Raw genomic sequence first — 18,597 nt, forward strand, 5'->3', positions numbered from 1 at the left:
ACATGAAAAGATAGTCCATAACTCAAATCTTAAACAATACTTCTTTACGAGATTCTCAATGAAATCATTGCTGCATTTTTCCAATTTATGATACTTGACGAGTAAACAATGTGTTTATTATAATAAATACATATTTATTATACATAACACCAATACATACCAATAATACCAATACATTGTTTACTCGTCAATGTCACTTGGGAAAATTTAACATCACTTGGGGTTAACGTAAATTCTATGAAGGTGATTTTTAAAATTATTTAATTGAATTGTGCATGTTAAAATTTTTAAGACGAAATAAATCTAATAATTAAATTAACAACGAGAAAAAGGATAATAGTTTTTAAATAATTTCCAACTCGCAAAAAATTATTAATTTGTCACTGACTGCTGAAAAACATTTTAGATATGAAAGAGTAAATATAATTAGATTGAATACAGTAGAAGCACCATGTTTATCTCTACACAAATGAAAAAATTAAATTAAACCTATTGAACACTCACATAGTACCTGAGCAAGAAAACAAACTGTTAGCTTGCCCAAAGCATGCAGAACTTTGACACAGCGTTCGTTTAACCCAAAAATTAACGTAAATCTGAATCAGATGAACTAACTAACATATCCATGCTAAGGGCTTTTAAAAAAGAACTTAAAAATTCACTATACGAACAAATTACGATCAAAATAGAGCAAAATATAGAGACATAAAACTGATACTACCAAACCATAGGCAGATTGCTTTACCTGATGATTGACCATTGCCTTAATATTCTAGAAATACATAGATAGATAAATGAGATAGAGCATTTTAAGATATTTGTTTACTTTTAGATTTTTTTGATATTTCAATTTTAATATAACTATTAATATTATAATTTTCAGCCAAAAGGCTTGTACTCCATCATACGGATCATTCACCCATCCCAGACACCTATATGTAATATTAAAGGGATTAAGCTTTGGGAAAGCCCTTTTCAAGCTTTCGGGTTCGTGAGGATGATCTGGGATGAACGATGTTGGATTTTCGAATCAAATTTTCGAACAATCTAAGCTTCAGGTTATTTGATACAATTCCTCTACTTAATAATATGATTGGTACAGTCCTAACTGTCACGATTGTTGCTGTAGACACAGTGTTTACAGTGTTTACCTGTTCCAGGTCGCGGTATTTCAAGATGGTGCGTCCCATTAGAGTTTGTCGTTCCTATTTTTTTTAAATAGTTTTCAGCAGATACTTATGAAATGATGAGATACTTATTATGGAATTTTTTTACCCTGCAAGAGATTTAATTTTAAAGCCAGCTCCTGGTATATCTATAGATTTAATATTGTACCTCCTAAACAGTCGGGAATTAGAGCTTACCACAGATGTTCAACTGCACTGTCTGACATATTGGATGACGTACTGACGTTTAAAATTCTAATGATGTGACTTCCACTTATTTATTCCCATAGATACTAATTATCCCAAGGAAACCAAGGCGATGCTTTGTCACGCCTTAGTGTTATCACACTTCTATTTTTCAGATCATGTATTTTTAGATAGTATGGATAAAGGTAGAGTTCAAAAGACGCAAAATTCTTGCCTTGGACTGATCTTTGGTACAAGGCGTAGAGAAAGAATATCTCCTTAATTACCTGAGTTATGTTGGGTTAATATGGCTGACCGATGTACCTTGCACTCTGTTGTCTTTTTTTATAAAGTTATTATATAGGTATACATGCTTCCCATATCTTTACCAAAAGATAACTTATTGAACATATGTCCATAATATTAATGTCCGTAGAATAAATCTTGTAATAATACCTGTTTATAGATTTGAAGCATTTTAAAAATCATTTGCCTATCAAATTGCCTTTCATATAGATAAATACAAAGTTTTGGATTTCTCCTTGTCAATTTCTAGTAAAAAAAAATTAAGGATTGCTTCTAAACGCCTGAAGTATACCCCGCTGATCTCCGTTTATGTTTCTTTTCTTTCTCACTTTCCCTTTATCAATCTTTTTTACACTTTAAATTCTCTCTTCTCTTTTCTGTTATTCTCTTTGTTCGATAATTCTTATTATGCCATTCTGTTATGATATTATAAATCTACTTTTTAGTTAAACCCTACTCTTTTATAAAAAATAGTGATATTCGTAGTTATCATAATAATTTTTCTCACACTTTCTAATCTCTTGAGCAGCTGCTCCATCCGAAACATGCGGATGTAGCCTTTTATTTTATTATAGATTGTAAGGTGAAATGTAGTACTGTAATCTTTTAATGTTAAATAAACAAACGTTTAATTATTAATATTATTATTGGTATTATATAATTTTTCCTACCACATCATATATCTCTTCGTAATTATTAGGTGCAAATATTTGACATCCTTCTGTTATATGCTGGATGGTTTTAGAGATTGGGCATCCCTATCTACATCTATCATCAGTAACACTTGCATTTTTATAAAAAAAAAATAAATTAAATAAATTTAAACTAGTTATAAGTAGCAATTAGTTGATCTTATATAGTTAACAAAAGTCTTAAATAATAGACACTTTTATTTAATCCGAGACCAGCCAATACATTGACGTGGTTTTGTCAACATATTCTAGCATGATCTTAATATGCGTTCCGTGTAGGGGTTTTTGGTTCCAGCTCTATATTTTTCCATTTTATTCTAACCTGAGAAAAGTAAATTTATCAACTTGATATATGGCTACGTGAAGTGGTGATTTATTAGTAAGTTGTTCGTCTAGTTGTTTATCTGCAAGCCCTCTTCCAACTTCATATCGTGGAAGCATGGTTCTTTGGACAGCACTTCTTCAGTTGAGTTGGGTCCAAGCACTGGAAAGTCATATGTGTTTATAGCCTTAGTTGCCTTAGATAGGTTTTTGCTATCGAGTCCAGTTTTTAAAAGTTGTTTTAGTCTTTTATCCATCTCTGATATTATTTTTTTTTAATTATCCATTGGTCTCTTTATTGTACTTACCTTACTCCTAAGTACACGCAGCTTGTATCGATTTAAACGTCTTCCCATTTTCCATCTAAAAGATATTCTAAATCGATACTCATCTATCTCAAAATGCATACTTATTTCATTCTTTCGAGAACTCATCTACGATTTTTTATTATTACTTAAGTTGACGTTTAGTGCCTACCAAGAGCTTTAAATAGTCCATATAGAGCAATATTATTATTATTACTATTCATTTTCATTTCACTCATTAGCATTATTAAGTCATTTTGTATATTCATTTGGACAGGCAGTCGGTGTTATTATTGATAATATTCTAAGTTATATCGTCTGCGTAAAGTAAAAAGTTAGAATGGTGAAAGAACTTTTAATATTATTAATATACGAGGTCTGGCTATTAAATAACGAGACTGGTTTCGAAAAAGGGTTTTATTATAAAAATTACATTCGAATGCTCCCCTTCAATATACTCCCCTCCCCTCGCCACACATCTTTCCATACGTTTTTTCCATTGATTGAAGCAGTGCTGGAAGTCTTCTTTGGTGAGGGCCTTTAGGAGCTCTGCCGTTTTTTGCTTTACCGCTTCCATCGACTCAAATCGGGTCCCTTTCAGATTTTATCTTCGGAAACAAAAAATAGTCGCACGGGGCCAAATCTGGCGAATACGGCGCGTGTTCGAGCACTGGAGTGCGCTTACCGGCCAAATACTGCTTCACAGATAGCGCGTTATGGGCAGGTGCGTTGTCCTGGTGCAAAATCCACGAGTTGTTTTTTCACAACTCGGGCCGTTTCTTACGAACTCGTTCTCGCAGTGTTGCCAAAACTGACAAATAGTAAGTCTGACTGACAGTCTGACCCTCTGGAACCTCTTCAGACATTACGATACCGTTAATGTCGAAAAAAAACGATCAACATTGCCTTTAATTTTGATTTGGACAACCTTGCTTTTTTTATTCTGGGTAAATTCGGCGTCTTTCAATGTATCGATTGCCGCTTGGTTTCAACATCGTATTGAAAAATCCAAGTTTCGTCGCAAGTAATAATGTTTTTCATCAGTCCGGAATCTTCTTCTAACCTTTCAAGGAAATCTGAGCAGACCTGTTAACGCAAGAGTTTTTGGTCAGGAGTCAGGTTTTTTGGTACCAACTTCGCACAAACTTTTGTCATGTATAATTCCCCATGTAACATTTTTCTAACCGTTTTTTTATCGGCGGTTACAGCCTCGGCAATCATCCGGGTGCTCATTCGACGATCTGCACGTACAATTTGGTTGATTTTGGTCACTGTTTTCGGAGTTGAAACAGTGACAGGGCGACCTGAGCGCTGGTCATCTTTAGTGCTCTCTCGGCCCTCACTAAAGTGCTTACACTACTCAAAAACACGCGCACGAGAGAGAGAATTTTCCCTATAGGCCTCTTGCAACAATTTATAGCACTCAGTTGGAGTTTTTTCAATTTAACGAGAAATTTAAGATTGATGCGTTGCTCTTGTTTTCCGTCACACATGGTTTTCGGCACGAGAAAAAAACACGTTCGTTTCAAACCGCTACTGCACGAATACTATAATAGTGACGAAAACGTATTTTGGTACGTGCATAAACAAGATATCTAGATACCCAACGCACTATTCGTTTTTTTCCCCACCCGTCTATAGATTAAGTTCCAGAATTTAATCCAGAGAATTATCCTTCAACGGTAATCAGTTTTGTCAGTAGTATCTGTCAACTTCTTCTGAATGGTTTGCGAGCAAGACGCGTTGCCAGGTGCTCGGCACACCTTTGGCAGTTTTAAATCAGAACGTACAGCAACTAATTCATCAGTAAAATGAATGCGTGTTCATTCAGGCTCTTGCCACTTTTGATGTTTTTCGGCCCATCCTAACCTCCTTGCGCAATTTCCGCGGGATAGTACTGGAGCTCCAACGGAACGTCTGGTGTAAAGATTGTTTTTATGTAACCTATTCCTTATTATTTGAGTAGAGACACTAAAAAACGCCATTAACATTTTGAAGCTTATATCTTAACTAGTTGGCAATAATATTGGGGTTTCGTAATACTTGAACTAGAATAAAAAATATACTAATAATTAATAATATAAATAATATACAAAAATCCTGTTGCTCTTATTTGACCAGTATTTCTTTCTCTAACATCACCAATCTTCTCTCCTATAGTGCCCTTGATAGAACTGAAAGCTTCGTACATCGCGGATGTGTATACTATGCTGTATCATCTAAACAGCTGTATTTCATGATCAAGATATTGCCTTTGAATATCGACATGTTGCACACACAATTTAATGATATTTCTTACTACGCTGGTAGCAAAAATTATAATGAATACTTTTTTCAGCTTAGAAAAGAAAAAAAAATTAAAGTTTAATTCAAGGATGTCTGTGATAAGGTATGTTCAAAGGAATATCTTACAGATAATTAACATAATTTATATTGGAGTCAATTTTTTTCGTCTTGAAGATTTTGACGTGTATATAAAGAAAAATTAAGGTCTTAAAGGAATCCTTACAGAGGACTACATGAAGCGGTAAAAAATACTAAAATAAGAAAATACTTGGAGAGTCACCTTCATTACTCTATTCTAAAAGATCCACCCATCTTAAGATGATACTACCCACACCGATTTCTGCTGATCTAGCCATATGTTTTCTACACATACTAAAATCTGTGTAGAAAACATTAACCTAGTCCGATAGTCCATCCATAATTATACTGCTCATGTAAACACAAAAAAATGGTATCAATAGACCTTCCCTTATAAAGAACTTATTATAAAACTTATTATATTTTTTAACAAACTAAGAAAAGATTCATAGAGCACCATTTCAAAAAATTCTGTTACTATAGAAAGTTTGCTAATAATTGATCTATAGTTTATAACATCATCTTTTGAGAATTAGAAGAAGTTCAGCCAGTACAAACATGCAATATTTGTTTAAATATTGGATGTTTAAATATTGATAACTGATATTTATCTCCGGTCCTCTTTCAGCTTGATAGATGGCCATGTAAGAATATAGGAATAAATATCATATCGAAGTTTTATCGAACCTATCAATTTAATGTATAACTGAATCGTTCAAAGATGCACCATAAGTGTATAAGAAGTAAACTCTTTTTTTTTGAGTGGTTTATTTTTAATCCATTTTCATTTTCACTTCAGCTTAACCTATAAACATTTCATAATAAAGTATGAAATAGTCTGGTTGCAAAATAACCTAAAAAGTCTTAATAGATTCTATACTGTTCACAAAAAGTTGAAGAAATATATTTTTACATAATCTTAGAAAATGCAGGTTTTGTAGTCTTAATTTGTCTTTATCATAGATATCTTTTGCATAACACAGTTTCGTTATTACTATCATCCAGGTTAGTTTTTTTTTGTTTTATTGGTATTTGGATAAAGTTAATTTTTAATACCTGTTTAAATTGCATAGCCTTTAAACTATATATTTTATTTTACTTTAATTTTTTTATAGGCTCTTGAGGGATTTTTACGTTAGAGACGTTATATTACCACTAATAGATAATTGTTTTACATTATTTGATCCGTGAATACTTGTTTATTTTTTATCTGATTTACTCCTCTTGTAGCTCCTCAGCAACTTCAGCTAAATTCCAGACTTACATTACTGTTTTAGTATTAAATTACTCAATTAATAAATCAAACCATGCCTCACAATAAAATACGTCGCTTTTATACTTATGAAACATCAAAACACAACTAGACTCCAGAAGCACCTGACATACTGTTTACACAGGCCAAACTACCTTGAGAAGGGTTAACTGAACAATTACCTAATCCATTTCAAACGTATTTACATTCAGCTTTATCGAGTTTCATCTATTCAACCAGAATATCGTCTACTTCTAAAATGTTTGTTAATTGTAGTCGCACTTGTGGATATTTCCGAAGTAAATAGCTTAAAAGCCCATTCTATTGTTCGTCCTAAACTTGTTTTGACGTATAGCTGCGGAAAATATCCCAAAGGGCTTTTATTAGAGTGGAAAACCCATTAAAGAAGAAAAAATTCGCCCGTTAAATTTGATGCCGTCGGTGTAGTAACAACGTGTCGGTTACACGTGCGGTTGAAATGCGTCAATTTTTTTTGGTTAAGGAAAATGAGTGGCGGGTGATATTTATCATTATTTTATTTTAAAATTGCTTCATTGAGTGTTGCCCTGTGAGAGATAAAGTAATGATTATCAAAAAATTAACCTATTTCTGTATTATTATCCGTAAGGATATAAATATAAAAATAGGTTAATAAGAATAACTCCTGGATTAGTGAATGCCTAATAACATATGGAAACAAACCAATAGAACTAAATAAGAACTCTAATTATTATGAAGAATATAAAAAATTATAAAACTAAATAATATCATCCCTAATATTACATATTGTTTTGGGCAAATGTACTAAGGATGTACTAATGCATAAAAGTTTTGTTTTGGATGGTCTATTAGATTTGGAAGGTAAAGAATACGATAAGACCATTAAATTGTAAAGATTGAGTCCCTAATTTTTCCAAAATTGTGATGCAAACGACACAGTTTGACATATCTATGGTACATGCAAATGTGAAAATATGTCCCTAGTCATAACTTTTTAAAAATAAAAATTAAAAAGAAAAAGGATAAAAAGAGGAAAAAAAGGGTATGAGTCGTGAGAATCTCCTTAATAATATGGGATATCAACGTGTTTATTTTTAATTTGAAATTCCCTGTGTATTTTTGAATTCTGAGATAAAGCTGAAATGTTACATTTTGATTAGTCACTAGCCAGTTTTCAAAAGAAATAATTCATATTTTGGACTGAAATAATAGAACTAATAATATTTTTTTTTGTATTAAACTCTGTTTAATTACATAGAATTTGTAATCAAAAGACTTTCCTTGTGTCTTTAATACTTTTAGAGATATTTGCCATTAAGGCTGCTGAGGCAGGAATCTGATGTCACGCGCACCTGGGAATTCTTTCCGGCTAATTGCCACAAATCTTATGGTACAATTAAGCTTTTAATACCTCTATTTTGGAAGTTTTAATCACAACTTACTTGCGAGAAACGCAACCTCAGCATAATTCCACAAAAATTATCAGTTGAGCAAATAAATATTACAAACGTGAGTTTATACGAATAAATGAATTATCTATAGCGATCTTTATCCACTTAATGAACGTTTCTGTACTTTTTGACTCACGCCCTTGTCAGTATATTGACGGCAACTATTAGCTTTAAATATTCTCTTCTAAAAAAATTGAAAAACTTATTAAATCTTGAAATAAAACTTACAAATTTATGAAAAGGAATGTCAGTTGAAGTGTTACAATTTAACTGTAACCTTGATTTCAGGTCGGGTTTCCAAGTCAATGTCAATCAAATGCATATCGGTTTTTGTAATACATTCTGAGCCTGCACGTCCAGAGGCATGTTTTTGTTGACTGGCAGAAGAAAAGTTTTGAAATTATTTTCGAAAGTCAAATCTAAGGTAAAATGGTTGAGTAACGATGTGTTTGGTAGGCGAGGACGATGTCTATGTGAGTGAACAATGACATCTGACGCTGTTAAATTTAATGGGTAATTTAAATAAACTAATTAAAACAAAAGCTCTTTTATTGAAACATATCAACCATTCTTTTTCCAAGAGACCACAAAAAAAAACAGAACAAAAAAAACAAAAATAAAAAACTCCTAGTCAGGGTCTCATTAAATATATGTATATGGTACGGGTAAAGTTAGAATAACGGTTAAACTTAGGTTTACCCGGATAAACTGCACAATACCCAGAAAACCTGATAAAGTCCAAAATATTAATAAAATTGTACACGTTTCGGGCTTAACCCGGGTACACCGCGTTCTATCCGCCTTGGCATGGTTAATGTTAAAAAATAATGCCATAAATATTTGGAGAAATTTATTTAATTAAAAAAACAGATTTTACAAATTAAAGGTTACACTAAAACTGTATCCTAACAAAGTAAAAGATAATATAATCTATTTGTTCAAACAAGACAAGCTGCTGTGACATTTCGAGTTACAAAGATTTCCAATAGCTTTACATTTACATTTATTGGTCATGCATTTAGTTTCACAGTTGCATCGTTTATAACCTTGACCTCCTAAAAGTGACTATTCGTTTGCAAGTTGTCTTAAATGTTTCTTTTCCGGTAATACACTTTCCATCTCAATAAGCTTCTCACTGCACACAGAAAATTGGTTCCTGGAAAACATTTCTTCAATAGTTCCTCTCTTGTTCGCTAGCTTATACAAATCGTCGTCAGTTTTTTCGATAACTGTCATGAGAATGTTTCTAAAATCCCCCTTCCTCGATCAACGTCTGGAATTTTTACTCTCACTGTATCTTCAACAGAACATGGGGGAAACTTTGAATTAGATAAAGCTTTCATCTTCTTTGCTTGATTTTCTAAATTTCTTTTTGCGTCTAGTCTGTTTGACTGTATATTCCTTTGGTACAAGCAAAGTTCACACCTTATATTCCCTGATGTATTTAAATTGTCACACTCTACACACTTGCTCTGATTTTCTGAAGTTTCTGTATTACTAGCGTTTTCTCGATAATTATTGTTGTCATTTTCCATATTGCCACCTTCAGTAATATCTTCTTGCAAATTGTCTGGTTCTGGGTCACTATCCATAGACTGGTTTATATTTATTTCTTGTTGAGGCTGTTCACCTAAACCAAATTCCCTTACCACTTTCTCGAGCTCTTCTTCGGTTCGTAGATTTTCAATAGCTTCTTTTGGAACAGCTAATGTGGATAGGCTGACTTTAATATCCAAACATGGCGGCATAAGGAGCTTGTTTTATCGCATCATGGTATGCCCTATTTTTCATTAACTGAACAAATCTTAGACCTTCTGACCATCGCGTGCAGTTTTCATCGTCCATCCACGTCATAAGCATGTTCTGTATATCTTGATTTGCCCTTTCCACGCTGCCTTGTGACTGACTGTGACGTGGTTTCCCACGGACTATTTTAAGGCCACTCCACATCGTACATAACTCTTCAATGACATGGTTGGCGAACTCCCGGCCGTTGTCCGATTGTAGTATAGATGGGGCGCCGAAAATTCAAAATATGTCTACCAGGCTCTTATTTACTTCCTCAGCCCTTTTCGACGTTAATGGACGTATTTGAACAAACTTAGTTAAGTGGTCCTGATACACCATAATAAATTTGTATTCTCTATCCGGATGGGCTGTTCATCTCCGAAAAAACCATTGGTTTAACCACAAGTCCTTTTTTGGCAGATTTCAGTTTCTTTTTTGGCACTCTTCACACAAGCGCAGATATAACTTAATAACATCTTGAGTTATATTCTTGTACTTTTTTTACATTCGCTTTCCATACGGTGCTTACCGCCATGTCCTATAGCTAAATGAGCATCATTCAAAAATGTCAAACATTTTGTCGTTTGTAACGTAATATTTAATGCTAGATTCACCTGACGATACACGAGCAATAAGCTTTTAAACGCCTCTAACAGAACATGTCAAACCTCTTTAACCGCCGCTATTGTAGCCCAGTCTTAGTTTTAGAGTGTTTTGCCAACTTGACTGATTCTAACATTTCTTGGTATTGTTCATTATTAAAATAAAAACTGTTTGCACTTTTCGTAGATACCACGATACACCAAAACACGGTATGTCAGCCGCTCGAGTAAAAATTTTTTCGTTCTGCGCATTGTGTCATCTGTGTAACAGATGATGTGAATTTTTAAGCACGTAAACGTAAATACCTAATAGGCGAAAATTTTTTATTTGTGTGCCATATATGTGATTAATTTTTATTTAAAAGTTTGTTTGGCAGTTTAAGAAGACTTTTTATTATATAAATCGAGTATCCAGCATTATTATTTAAAAGATTATAGTATATTAATTATATGTTGTGTGTGTGGTGTGCCGTTTTTCAATATGGTGAACTGTGCGGTTCTGGGGTGTAAAAATCACACAAAAAAGACAAAAGAAACTGAATTTAAGTATTTTCGATTTCCAAAACAAGAAGACCTTGCTAAACAATGGGTAATTAGGTGTCACCGAGGAGACAAAATTAATCTGAAAAATGGTAGGTGTTCAAAATATGTATTTTAGGTACCAAGGGGGCAGTGTTATTACTAATTAATACTATTTTGATGTACATACACATTTTCTATAATTTTGATGATTTTTTTAATGACTATAGTTTGTGCATAGTTTTTACTATTTGGTGTACAAAATTGTTCTAAGTGGTTGACCCCTCGTATTAATAGGTACCTTCCTTTATTTTTATGAATTTACCTCTCAATAACTTGTACTTCTCAATTGCAGCATGCATTTGTTCAGAACATTTTGAACAGGATTGTTATGAAGTGCCTTTAAGATAGCGGTTACCGAATTATAATCCAAAGAATACTTGGATTTTAAAAGAAGATGCTTTGCCAACTTTAAATTTGCCATTAGCAAAGTCCTCAATGTCATCACAACTAAAAGAAAATCTTAATCCAATGCTCAAATCCTCGACGAGCACAAACAGTGTATCTTATGAAGGCACTAGCATCAATATGGACATTGATTCTCTGCCTGAAATGTAAGTTTTTTAGTATTAATAATTACATAATTTGAAATATTATTTATGTTTAATTATTTTTAGAATTTCATGTCAAGAACACCTAGACAAAATAGAGAAATTCACAGCAAAAGTTTCAGTGTTAGGGCAAAAAAATAAAATGCTTTTAAAGAGACTAAAGAAAAAATCAAAGAGGGAAGTGGATGAAAACATCTTTAATGAAAATTTTCTCTCCAGGACAAATTAAAAAACTGGAACATCCTGAAAAGAAAACTGTTCATTGGAGCTCGGAGGACATTGCATCGGCCATATCTTTAGTCAGTGTCAGCCCCAAAGCTTATAGATATTTACGAGCTAATGGCTATCCTCTACTAGGGCTCTCAACTCTTAGAACCTGGACAGCCACTTTTAATATCGTTCGTAATCACCTTCTTGACCAAGGATTTACTGTAAACGGGGAAAAAATCGACAAGGTATGTTTCCAAACACTTCTAGATTGTTCAATATCTGAATTAACAATTGCGCACAAGATAACCGAATACCATTTAAATGTAACTGGAGCAGAGCGACAAAAAGTTAGGCCAGCGGTGCAGCTATTGTCAAATTCAAATGCAAAAGCGATTAGATACCCTGGGGAAAATGGATATATGCCAGATAACGTATCATGGAAAAGTGTAGCAGACATTTGTCAATTATTTAATGATTGGTTCGATTTATTGAATTCAAGAAATAAATTTTCAGGGTGCATGGAAAAAAATGCCTTTGGTACAGAACTGAGAGCCCAACAAGACTTACTAAATCAGGTCTCAAATGTAGTTCTGGGTATGACCGTTGGCACCCATAAATATTTGCTTCTTTTTCAGAAAGGTATAATTTTAACCAACAGGTCTATGATAGGTTTATTTGAGTACGTGCAAAAGAGATTTGGTATTGAATACATTTTAACATCAAGGCTGAACCAAGATGTGCTTGAAAATTTTTTTTCATACATTCGAGGAATAGGTGGGTCAAATGATCATTCCAGCCCCCTAGATTTTGTGTATCGCCTGAGATGGTATATACTCGGGAAAAATTCCTCTGCAATTTTCACAGAAAATACTAATACTCAAGAAACTATAGAGCCGTGCTTGCTTAAGCCTTTACAAGTAACATTAGAACCCCACCCCAAAAATTAAGTTTGTTCAATGCAAACAGTTCTTTTTAGCCTGACAAAAAATTCAAATATCGACAAATCTCTTGACCCGGAAGAGGTATTGTTAGAAAGTTACGACGTTTCTAAGCCGGCATACACAGAAATACATATTTCTGAGGCAGAAGGTAACGCTGACAGTAACGAACTTCTGAAAACTTTCGAGTTAAAAGATAGAGTTAACGAGGACGCCTTAACGTACATAGCAGGATAGGTGGCCTACAGATTCAAGGACAAATTTAACCTAGGTGTTGAAACAAAAAAAATTACAATTAACAGAGTGTCACAGAATTGGCTTACATTTATTTCCAGAGTAAACCTTTTATATCCAAATGAGGAGTTATTAAATGCTACTAGGATTTTAGAGGTTGAATTCCAAAACATGCATGGAGCATCATTGCTGAGCGAAAAATATTAATTTAAAAAGTTGGCATATCAAACAATAGCCAAACTTACAACTGAATCCCATATCTTTTGTGTTTATCTAGAGCTCGTACATACATCAGATTATGAGATTTGAATTGTAAAATTAGTTTTTTAAACATTAAAAAACGATTAGAACGCAAAATGTCAACGTTTACTAATGTTAAGAAAAAATAATACTTAATTATGGAAAAAAATATATAAATTTGTATTTTAATTATTATTATGATGTTTTCAATAAAAGCAGTTTTTATTTTTAAACAAAATGTATCTACTAAAAATGTATTTCTGTTTTATTTGAAAATTATTAGTCATAATAATTAAAGTGTATACATATTAAAATAAAGAAAAAATTAAAAAATATGTATTAACTACTTCAAGTTGTGTTTTATGTATTTTTTAATTTAATTACTCATAGGTTTACTTATTCATACATTTTATTAACAAAAAGTTTTTTTTTAATTTGTTCCACTAATAAATCTCAAATAGATTTTCGATTCTTTACACTGTCCTACGAATTTCAAGTCAACCCAACTCCATAATCCTCTAAATACGTAATACATTTTATTAATAATTATAACATTTTGGTTGTATTTTACAGTTAATAGACTTTTCCTGTATATTCTATAAAATAAAACAAATTATACTAAATAAAATTTTGCCCCCCTTAAACTATTAATTCAGCAAATTAATAAATTTTATCCGTTTCTATCCCGCGTCTAGTGGTATGGGATGTTACACACGTGACGTCACACCAACCGGGAAATGCGTTATGTGTGCGCGCTGACATACCGTGTTTTGGTGTATCGTGGTAGACACCAACTCGTTAAAAACTTAAACACTGTGCTAAACGCGCACGTCCACTCTCTTCGGTTGCCATTTTAGAACTGAACTGAACGTGGTGAAAGATGATTCAATAATAATTCCTACATCCAACTTTACCCACGCAAAAGCGGATAGAACGCGGTTTACCCGGGTAAAATCCGAAATATGTGTAATTTCAATATTATTTCGGACTTTACCCATGTTTTCTGGGTATTGTGCAGTTTATCCGGGTAAACCTAAGTTTAACCGTTATTCTAACTTTACCCGTAACGTATATATAATTTCTTAAAAAGCGACACGTGTTTTGCTCCTATCGGAGCATCATAAGATCTAAATGTAAATAAAAATAGTACAAAAAGAACGCTTATAAAATATGTTAAAAAACTTTTTACCTAGACATACACAGATCACATTACAACAAATCTAAAGCTAGGTTAGGTTAACAATATTCACCTTAGATAGAAATAAACAAATAAAAAATAAAAAAGTAAAAACGTAAAATGTCATAAATGGGGAACGATCCAGCAACCTTAAGATTCACAGGCGCGCGTTTAACTCATAGGCCACCAAGTTATATGACAAACCATAAAAATGATTCGTTAAAAAATAATTCGTAAAACTATATCAATAATGTTTATAATATTTTATTTTAACAATGAAAATTTTAAAGAAAAATACTTAAACTTAAATAGAGAGGTTGTTATAGATAAGTTTTAAAGGCAAAAATGTCATTAACACACACAAGGACGAGGCTTTTCTTAGCTTTAGTAATTTCCATTTTTTCTAACAGGTCCAGTTTTATGCCTTTTGAGCATTCGTGTAAGCTCTTTTAATATTTCCATATGGACTATCTCGTTTTTTTAGTATCTATGAGCATTATAATATCTTAAACGATTTCTGATGTTTTCGTGTATAAACAAATGTAAATAACAAAATGAAGAAAAGTATAATGTACAGGATGTCCCATTTTGGGTACTTTTGCAGGATATCTCCGTTATTTTTAGAGATAGAGAGTTGCGGTTTTCGCGATACTGTGCTACTTTTTCGTAAAACTAAATATGACGTCAACAAAATTTTCATAGCCCTTTTATTTTAAAAGATACAGGCCATTTTTGAAATTTTTGCAATTTGGGATCCTCCTCGTATCTCCGTTATTTTTTAAGTTTTTGTAAAAGTAAAAAACTTATTCTTATAGATTTTTTCCGTAGAATCTAATGGTGAAGATATATTTTTTTTGATTAATAGTTTTTGAGTTATAACCCAAACTTTTGTTTTTTTAAGCGGAACACCCTGTATATTTATAGTTCATAAAATTGGCCTTTTTTTACCCTTCATTTTCAAAAATACGCAAATAACCAACATGTTTCTAAATTAAATGCATAATTTAATAGTAGACCATGAATAACAATAATAAATAAACAAAAAGTTACAAATTAATAACGACGAATGGGGAATTGCATCATTCTTATTTATTTTTGTAATAAAAGAACATAAAAAATAAATATATAAATTTAATAAACACTATAAGAAAACAACCCTATAACAAAACAACAATGTAACAAAACAATATTTTTACAAGAGATGACCACCATCTTCTCTGATACAAAATTGGCACATCTTTGTAACCCTTTGAGTAGCATTAAAAATAATAATTTATCTTCTCAGATTTTTAAATGCTAAATAAATTACGTCTTGAAGTTCTATTAGATTATTGCATTGTCTTCTATACACCTGATCCTATATATACCCTCATAAAAAAAATGTAAAACCGAGAGATCGGAAGACTATGGAGGCCATCTAACAGATCCGTTGGTACATATCATTTTTGAGGAAAATTATTTTCAAGAAATGCCCTTACTAGCCCAGAGTTATGACCAGAGTAGGTAGACAGTGTTATATTGGGCTAGAGGGATATTTTCCTGAAGTTCTCGAATAACTTCCTCAAGTATGTCTAGGTACCTACGTGCTGTAAGATTCCCTTCGAAAATTCGGTATACTATTTGTTCCAAAAATAAAACAAGAAACTCCAACTTCAAAGGCACTCGGCATCACCAGGATGTAAATGTTGAACTATGTTAAATTTGTATGGATAATACTTATATTTTTTTAAGATCCGTTGTGCTTCAGTTTTTGGCACTCCAATTTTTTTTCTGATTTTTTTGCATAAGCTCGAAGATGTCCATTCTATATAACCTAAAACATCTATTTGTTTTTCTTCTCTATTTTCTTTATTGTATGCTTTAGGACGCGGCTGAACAAAAGATCCGTGCTTAAGTAAATTGTTCTTTAAACGAGCAAATATACTAAAAAAACGGTTGCCTTCTCTATGGATATCTAACAGGCATAAAATTACAACATTAGAAATTGGTGTAGAATTAGATTAGAAACTGGATGTGGTCATGTAACGGCTTTTAACTTACATATGAAAATATAGTTCCGAAGCTTCCTCAGCACTTTCACTGCTTTGATAAAATATAAAAGCATATCATATTTTTCATAATTTTCAAATGCTGCTTTTATGGCAAAATTCACAAATAAAGAAAATAAATGGGTTTTGGAGCATAAACTCAATCAAAAGCAGAGAAATGTCAATCAAAACCCGAATATAGTTGACATTTATCTATTTATTTGTCATTTTTTTATTTTTTGTTATAAATAGCCATGGGCTCCCACTAACTTATGAATTTGATCATTTAAATTTAGTTATTTATTTGCGTATTTTTGAAAATAAGTCCATACTGTTATATATTTTTAAAAAGGTAAAAAAAATATTATGGAATATAAATATATAGGGTAAAAAAAACATAAGTTTGAGTTATAACTCAAAAACTATTAATCAAAAAAAGTATATATCTACACCACTGGATTCTACGGAAAAAAAAATCTATGAGAATGAGTTTTTACTTTTACAAACACTTTATAGATAACGGAGATACGATGGGGGTCCCAAAATGCAAAATTTTCAAAAATGCCCTGTATCATAAAAACTACAACGGCTATGAAAATTTTGTTGATGGTATCTTTAGTTTTACGGAAAAGTAGCACAGTGTCGCAAAAACCGCAACTTTCTATCTATAAAAATAACGGAGATATCCTGCAAAAGTACCCAAATGGGACACCCTGTACATTTAACAACTTATAAAAAAACTACTCTGCGATTTAAAAAAAAATTAGAGGTCTTATAAAAAACCAAATCTCTCGCCAAATTGCCAAGCCTTAATGAGTGGTGCCTAAGAAATAGCTCTTAAAAAATATGTTTTAAAAGGTGAATGAAAATTGCAAATATTCAAAATTAATTATATCATTATTCAATAACATGTTGATTTCGATCAAACTGGTTTAATATGTCAAAATATAGCCAATTTTAAGCTTAAAACATTGCCACACTTTAAAATTATCTATTTTTTTTAATAGCGTTATCAGAGTTATCGCTTGTTTAGTAATATTGCTGACATCCGGTATACATCAATATTACCACAATAATTCCGAATAAATCCGAAGTACGCTTGCGGCAAAAATTAAGGAGCAAAAGAATTTAGAGCAAAACATATATTCCAGTAATTAATTATATTATTCAAAGTTAGGAAAAATAAAACATGCTGAATCAAAAAATTAATAATATGTGTGACTTCCGTGAACCTCGTTAATGTTAAGGACCAAATTTTTAAGCCGATATTGAAGGTATGTTTTGTGATAGCTCGTTGGAAAGGGAATAAAAAAAGGAATATGATTCACTACTTACTTTTGCATTTTGGTAAGCTAGAAAGCCAGAAAAATAATAAAATTTTGCCATTTTAGCAACTGGATTTTGCCTGCGCGGAATGTCTTAATAAAAAGGGAAAATTTTAATTGATAAGGTTTTTTGTTTACTCGTCTGTCGCATTCCAATGGTCACTTTATTTTTAGTTTAGCAGAAGCATTTTAACTTTATTTGATACTAAATCGACTATCCTCAAAGTTCAATTTGTGTTTTAAAAAATAAATTTATTTTGACTTCTAATTCTTAAAATATACTTAACTTTAACCACACAGTTCACGAAGAATTTGTTTATTCAAGGTTTTGTAATACAAGACATTCTAAAGTGATTATCTGAAAAATGAAAAACGTACTTTTTTTTGAAAATAGGAAAATTTTGTTACATATATTAAGTATTAAAAAAAGAAAATGATAAGAAACGTGACAAAGCAATAGTTTCTATATTCGAAAAATCTTTATAATATTTAAATTTTAAGATACAAAATGTATTTGCTTTTCGTCGATTTTTTATAAATTCAATTTATTGTATATACTGATTAGATATAAATAAAGTTACATATTAAACTGAGGAGATTTTCTATTTTCTGTTTAAAGTATACTAATCTTTTAACTGAAACTGATTACCTACTACAGTTTATGGAACTCATTTATTCAAAGTATTACATTAAAGGAAAGTCTCAATACGTTCTTCAATACTACTTTTCTTGGAAAACATGAACATTTTGCTAAATTTATTGAGTTTCAAAGAGAGAATATGACAAAAACAGTTACAAAGTAATACAGTTTCGATATTAGAAAATGTCTTCTAGCGAGAAAATATTGAAACTTCTAGGATCTTTTGACAAGGCAGATGTTTGT

General features: G+C 31.9%; 1 protein-coding gene and 1 long non-coding RNA gene across 3 annotated transcripts in view; one reads left to right on the forward strand and one right to left on the reverse strand.

The window, feature by feature from the left end:
• LOC126734951 (uncharacterized) overlaps positions 1 to 1,246 on the reverse strand; it is an 88,615-nt gene extending 87,369 nt beyond the window's left edge. Inside the window, exon 1 of the long non-coding RNA XR_007660221.1 lies at positions 1,152 to 1,246. This is a non-coding gene — a long non-coding RNA (uncharacterized LOC126734951). The remainder of the gene's footprint in view (positions 1 to 1,151) is intronic.
• LOC126734946 (uncharacterized) overlaps positions 1 to 18,597 on the forward strand; it is a 127,799-nt gene that overhangs the window by 56,702 nt on the left and 52,500 nt on the right. The window lies entirely within an intron of this gene.

This window comes from Anthonomus grandis, chromosome 4, assembly GCF_022605725.1.
Source record: "Anthonomus grandis grandis chromosome 4, icAntGran1.3, whole genome shotgun sequence".
Lineage (NCBI taxonomy): Eukaryota > Metazoa > Arthropoda > Insecta > Coleoptera > Curculionidae > Anthonomus > Anthonomus grandis.